This window comes from Leucoraja erinacea, unplaced genomic scaffold, assembly GCF_028641065.1.
Source record: "Leucoraja erinacea ecotype New England unplaced genomic scaffold, Leri_hhj_1 Leri_257S, whole genome shotgun sequence".
Lineage (NCBI taxonomy): Eukaryota > Metazoa > Chordata > Chondrichthyes > Rajiformes > Rajidae > Leucoraja > Leucoraja erinaceus.
This window is the reverse complement of record NW_026576158.1, coordinates 132,336-140,000: the sequence shown is the minus strand read 5'-3', so window position 1 is coordinate 140,000 and position 7,665 is coordinate 132,336.

Genomic DNA, 7,665 nt, shown 5'->3' with positions numbered 1-7,665 from the left:
CAGCCTGAAATGCATGGATTACTTGCCTATTTTGGCGTTCGCCCAATTTATTACGACACATCCCATCGACACATCCCATAGAGGGCGCCGTTGCACAATAAGCTGCTTTGTATTATAGAAAGCCCCAGTTCCCCCATTCTCACGAGCGACATGTTTGAAGACACATCATAGCATTTGTTTCGGATCTGTTTTACCCTCTCGATAAATGCGTATTCCGCGGTACTCCCGGCAGTGATAATACTGACTCATTCCTCTTCGTGTTTACCGGTATCTATCAACCCTTTTTTATTATTATTTTGTCCTTCAGGATGCTCTCTCCCATGTACCTTACTCTCAACACTTTCATGTTTATCTAGGGAAGTAGGCACCACCAACAAAAAAACATCTCTAACGTGTCATTCTCCCTATAACCAATATGGGCTCAAATTCGTCAAAATATCGCAGTCCCGGTTCAGGTGGCCATGAGCTCGTATTCTGTCAGCGACCGTCACGGTTTGTGTCGCTCCCTTCTTCGGATAAATTACTGACAATATTGCTGTTGGAGTATCAACTTTCAAATAGCCCGTGTGCCCGTTAAATGTGTTGAATGGGCGCATAGAATAATCATTGGGATCACTCCAGCAGTCGTATCCAATATTCCTACCCCGCAAGACACACGCAGGGTAAACGGTGAACATAGGAATATAGAAACATAGACAATAGGTGCAGGAGTAGGCCATTCGGCCCTTCGAGCCTGCACCGCCATTCAATATGATCATGGCTGATCATCCAACTCAGTATCCTGTACCTGCCTTCTCTCCATACCCCCTGGTCCCTTTAGCCACAAGGGCCACATCTAACTCCCTCTTAAATATAGCCAATGAACTGGCCTCAACTACCTTCTGTGGCAGAGAATTCCAGAGATTCACCACTCTCAGTGTGAAAAACAAATTCTCATCTCTGTCCTAAAAGACTTCCCCATTATCCTTAAACTGTGACGCCTTGGTCTGGGCTTCCCCAACATCGGGAACAATCTTCCTGCATCTAGCCTCTCCAACCCCTTAAGATCTTTCACTGAGATTTTCCCTCAATCTTCTAAATTCGAGCGAGTACAAGCCGAGTCTATCCAGTCTGTCTTCATATGAAAGTCCTGCCATCCCAGGAATCAGCCTGGTGTACTATGGCACGTCTAGGAGACCAAAACTGTACGCAATACTCCACATGTGGTCTCACCAAGGCCCTGTACAACTGCAGTAGAACCTCCCTGCTCCTATACTCAAATCGTGTTGCTATGAATGCTAACATACCATTCGCTTTCTTCACTGCCTGCTGCACCTGCATGCCTACTTTCAATGACTGGTGTACCATGACACCCAGGTCTCGTTGTATCTCTCCTTTTCCTAATCGGCCACAATTCAGATAACAGTCTACTTTCCTGTTTTTGCCACCAGTGTGGATGACCTCGCATTTATCCACATTATACTGCATCTGCCATGCATTTGCCCACTCACCCAGCCTATCCGAGTCACCTTGCAGCCTCCTAGCATCCTCCTCACAGCCAACACTGCCCCCAGCTTCGTGTCATCCTTTCTTTATGTGTTATTCGAATCGCATGCTTTGATGTCTAATGCATCCAATGCTTATAATTTGTTCGTTTGATGTGTTAAGTGATACGTGGGATCTCATATAAACCATAACCATTGATATGAACAATGAATATATTATGTATTTGTAATCCCAGCCGCTCGCGTGTGCATGAGGCGGTCACTTTAAAGGATAAATCGGGCGGTGTTAATCAGATAAACCTTTCTCTGGATAATGTAACGAGGTGCCTAATCACTGCTGTTATCTCTAACAATTTTTCATCCGCACCCCCCACCCACTCCCCCCCCCCCCCCCCCCCCCCCCCCCCCCCCCCTCTCTCTCTCTCTCTCTCCCACAGCTAACCTGGTGACGATTGTAATTCTCTCGCAAGGAAGATGCAGCCTCTCCAAATGCATCACTCGCTACCTGGTGTTTATGGCGGTGGCGGATTTCCTGGTCATTATCACTGCCGTTATCTTAAGCCGACTTCGGGTCATTTACTTCAACTCCAGTTTGCTGTCCACCACCCCGGCGTGCAGTCTGATTATTCTGCTCAGCTGGGCTTCCAAAGACACTTCCGTCTGGCTCACGGTCGCGTTCACCTTCGATCGGTTCATCGCCATTTGTTGCCAGAAACTGAAGCTAAGATATTGTACAGAGAAAACCGCGGCGGTCGTCATTGGAACCGTCTGCCTGCTCGGCATTGTGAAAAACGTCCCTCTGTATTTTAAATATGAGCCTCTCTACATCATGGATAATGTTCCTTGGTACTGCATCTTAAGGGAGATATATTATACTTCCGTTGCGTGGACATGCTATGACTGGCTGCACCGGATTTTAAACCCATGTCTCCCGTTCGTTCTGATCTTCCTGCTGAACGCATTCACTATCAAACATATCCTTGCCTCCAGCGCAGCCCGCAAGAGGCTCCGCGCCCAAAACCAGGGCGCCACCCAAAGCGACCCAGAGATGGAGAGCAGGAGACGGTCTATTATTTTACTCATGGCCATCTCGGGTACCTTTCTCCTGTTGAGGCTGACCTACATTGTAAATTTCCTATTCGTCCAAATTACAAGCAAGAACTACGCCACCGGAACCAATTCCTATGATCCAAAGTTTATCCTGCAGGAAAGCGGACACATGTTGGATCTGCTCAGTTCCTGCACCAACTCGTGTATCTATGCGGGGACACAGACCAAATTTAGACAGCAGTTGAAGATAGCGGTCAACTACCCTGTCAAAGTAATGAGCAAATGTATCAGAGAGCGATCATAGGAACATTCTGCCTCATCTTTCCAATAGTAACGCGGAATTGTTAGTCGCATTGGAACCGTGTATATGCTGATAGTTTATATTCTCGCCCATAACGTCAATGTTTGCTCTCCGTGAACTATGAAAATGCTTGCTGACTATTAGAAACATAGAAACATAGAAATTAGGTGCAGGAGTAGACCATTCGGCCCTTCGAGCCTGCACCGCCATTCAATATGATCATGGCTGATCATCCAACTCAGTATCCCGTATCTGCCTTCTCTCCATACCCTCTGATCCCCTTAGCCACAACTAACTCCCTCTTAAATATAGCCAATGAACTAGCCTCGACTACCCTCTGCGGAAGAGAGTTCCAGAGACTCACCATTCTCTGTGTGAAAAAAGTTCTTCTCATCTCGGTTTTAAAGGATTTCCCCCTTATCCTTAAGCTGTGACCCCTTGTCCTGGACTTCCCCAACATCGGGAGCAATCTTCCTGCATCTAGCCTGTCCAACCCCTTAAGAATTTTGTAAGTTTCCATAAGATCCTTACAAAATGCTATATATTATAAGAATCAGGTAGTTGTAAGACTTCCAGTGTAAAATAAGCAACACTGAGTTTTAGCTATGGATACTATGAGTTTCAAAGTAAAAGAAGTACTGACACTTTTGAAAAATATAAAAGTGGATAAGTCTCCAGGTCCTGACAGGATGAGTTGTGCGGAGCAAATTCCCAATGTCAGAAAATACATCGCAATGACACGATCATTAGGACGTAATAACATTGGTTAGATATTGACCTCGGGTCGACATGAGAATTCCAAACACCCTCATTGAAACAGAGGTGATGTGTTTTCCACACTAGTCTAATCGTAAGTTGCTATCCAAGTCACCTTGCAACCTCCTCCCATCCCCTTTTATAGTGCACCGGTCCTGGGTATTTTACGAAATTTCTCGTCGCGCACAAATTACAATTGAAGGGAGATGTTTGCAAAGGGAACGGTACTAACGGAATAGCACAACGGAAACACAGACATATGCACTGTAATTTTCAAGCAGGAACTGCAGATGCTGGAAAATCGAAGGGAGGCAAAGGTGCTGGAGCCTGAAGAAGGGTTTCGGTCCGAAACGTTGCCTATTTCCTTCGCTCCATAGATGCTGCCGCACCCGCTGAGTTTCTCCAGCACTTTTGTCTACCATATGCACTGTAATGTTTTCTTTCTCCCTCGCCTGTCGGGAAGCAACACATTTGGTCACGGAATTGCGATATAAATAAAGTGCTCTTAAGTATTGCTTTTACTGTTGTGTAATCAGTCGGGGGGAAAAATGTTTGAAACTAAAGATATTGTCATTTCATCTTATGATAGGACATATTATTGGTGTAAGCTAAATTCGCCTGCTTGTACATGAACCCTCGCCCTCCATTCCCTGTATACCCATTTGTCTAAAATAAAAGCCTCTTAAATGACAGCCAACGATATCTGCGTAATAATGTGTCCCTCTCATCTTCAAGATGTGGTCTCTATTCTTTGAGAACTGGCAAAGTCTTCCAATGATTAACATCGGGGAGACTAAGCTGCGGTTGGGCGATCGTTTCGCCGAACACCTCCGCTCAGTCCGCAATAACCTACCTGAACTCCCGGTGGCTCAGCACTTCAACTCCCCCTCCCATTCCCAATCCGACCTCTCTGTCCCGGGTCTCCTCCATTGCCAGAGTGAGCAACACCGGAAATTGGAGGAACAGCACCTCATATTCCGCCTGGGTTGCTTGCGTCCGGATGCCATGAACGTTGAATTCTCCCAATTTTGCTAGCCCTTGCTGTCTCCTCCCCTTCCTTCACCCTCGAGCTGTCTCCTCCCATCCCCCCGCCTTCGGGCTCCTCCTCCTCCCTTTTTCCTTCCTTCTCCCCCCCCCCCCCCCCCCCCCCCATCAGTCTGAAGAAGGGTTTCGGCCCGAAACGTCGCCTATTTCCTTCGCTCCATAGATGCTGCTGCACCCGCTGAGTTTCTCCAGCATTTTTGTGTACCTTCGATCTTCCAGCATCTGCAGTTCCTTCTAGAACACTCTTCCAACGCCATTTCTGCAACCGCACCTCCAACGCATTTTTTTCTGCCATTGCCTTGGTTTTCCAACGGGTCCCCAGTTAAGACACCTCTCGTGTTCTACGGCTCATTGAGACAGGTGGTCTGATATTCATGAACCCTTTGTCGCAGGTAATCGATGTAATCGCCGGTAATCGATGAACTATGATTATATATCAAGTGGTGAAAAACTGATTGGAAATTAAATATTTCCGTGTGAGCCGCGAAGAAAGATTTATCCGCTGGTAGTACTCGCGTTCATACCACCACCTTTTGACAATAGATAATTGACAATGGGTGCAGGAGTAGGCCAATCGGACCTTGGAGCCAGCACCGCCATTCAATGTGATCATGGCTGATCATCCACAATCAGTACCCCGTTCGTGCCTTCTCCCCATATCCCCTGACTCCGCTATTTTTAAGAGGCCTTTCAAGCTCTCTCTTCAAAGGGTTCCAGAGAACCTGCCTCCAGAGAATTCCACAGCCTCACAACGTTATGTGAGAAAAGGTGCTTCCTCGCCTCCGTTCTAAATGGCTCATTCTTCAACTGTGCCCCCCTGGATCTGGACTCCCTCAACATCGGGAACGTTCCCTGCCTCTAGCTTGCCCAACCCCTTAATAAACCTATATATTTCAATACGATACCCTCTCATCCTTCTAAACTCCAGAGTATACAAGCTCAGCCGCTCCATTCGCTCAGCATATGACAGTCCCGCCATACCGGGAATTAATCGCGTAAACCTACGCTGCACTCCCTCAATAGCAAGAATGTCCTTCGTCAAATTAGGGGACCAAAACTGCATACAATACTCCAGCTGTGGTCTCACCGGGGCCCTATACAACTGCAGAAGAATCTCTTTGTTCCTATACTCAACTCCCCAACATTGTCATGGCTAAAGTTGTCCCACTCTTTAAGAAGGGCGGCAGAGAGAAAATAGGGAATTATAGACCTGTTAGCCTGACATTGGTAGAGGAGAAGATGCTGGAGTCAATTATATTAGATGAAATAGCGGCACATTTGGATAGCAGTAACAGGATCGGTCCGAGTCAGCATGTATTTACGAAGGGGAAATCATGCTTGACTAATCTTCTGGAATTTTTTGAGGATGTAACCAGGAAAATGAACAAGGGGGAGCAAGTGAATGTAGTGTACCTGCACATTTTAAATCATTTCAGAAAGCATGTGATAATGTCCCACACAGGAGATTAGTGGGAAATCCTAGAGCACATGCTATCGGGTGTAGGGTGCTGACATGAATAGAAAATTGGTTGGCAGACAGGAAACAAAGGGGAGGAATTAACGCGTCCCTTTCAGAATGGCAGGCAGTGACAAGTGGGGTACCGCAAGGCTCGGTGCTGGGACCGCAGCTATTTACAATATATGTTAATGATCTGGATGAAGGGATTAAAAGTAATATTACCAAATTTGCAGTTGACACAAAGCCGGGTGGCAATGTGAACTGTGAGGAGGATGCTATGAGGATGCATGGTGATTTGGACAGGTTGGATGGGTGGGTAGATGCATGGCAGATGCAATTTAACGTGGATAAATGTAAGATTATCCACTTCAGGGACTAAAACAGGAAGGCAGATTATTATCCAAATGGTGGCATGTTGGGAAAAGCGGAAGTACAACTGGATCTGTGGTCCTTGGTCATCCGTCACTGAAAGTAAGCATGCAGGTACATGACAATTCTAACTCTTGGTTCAACTTGCACGGTATATCACAGGCCGACTCGAATTATCTCCTCCATCATAGCTCACCCAGACCCAGACCCTGCCAAACAGGGGGGCCGAATAACATAGTTTAGCTTTGGCAAATATAAAACCGCAGGGGGTTAGTTAGATTTAGTAATAAAATAACTTAACCGATTTTTTACATGTTGGTTGAGTCGGACAATATCCAGTCCGGTCCCTTTTCTGACCCTGGCTTTGGAGAAGGTCCAGAGGAGGTTTACAAGAATCTTTCGCGGAATGAGTGGGTGAGCTTATGGTGAGCGTTCGAAAGCACTGGGCCGCTACTCAGCCACTTTAAAGTTCTACACAACTTTAAAAGGTTGAGGGGAGACCCGGCAACGTCATGTCCGTTATTGGACTTTTCTGTTGAGCGGCAGTCGGTCCTTTGGCTTGTCGGCGACGCCGCCTTTCGGGAGGGGGCGTTTCGACTGCGGCCATTCGGCAAGTTTGCTTTGAGTCGACGTAGGTTCGTTGGCTTTTAGGCGTTCCGCCCTTTCGGTTAGTTTGCATTTAGACGTCCTATCCTTTCGGTTAGTAGGCGTTTCGGCTTCGTAAACTTTCGGTTTATTGGCGTTTCGGCCTCGTTTCCATTCGGTTCTTTGGCTTCGACTTCTTGCTTCGGCTTCTCGTCCGTCGGCGCCTCGTCCGCACACGCTGTAGTATGATGGTAGTTAATCTGTGGATTTGATTGCCTTAGAAGACTGTGTAGGCCAAGTCGCTGAATATTCTTTAGGCATTGATAGACAAATTCTTAATTCACTCCATTGAACGGGTGTCAAGGGTAATGTCGAAACATAGAAACAGAGGAACAAAGAAAATACGGCAGGAGTAGGCCATTCGACCTTTCGAGCCATTACTACCATTCAACATGATCATGGCTGATCATCCAAAATCAGTATCCCGTTCCAGTTTTTTCCCCATAACGCTTGATTCCGTTAGCCCTAAGAGCTGCATATAACTATCTCTTGAAAACATCAAGTGAATTAGCCTCCACCGACTTCTGTGGCAGAGACTTCCACTGAATCACAGCTAC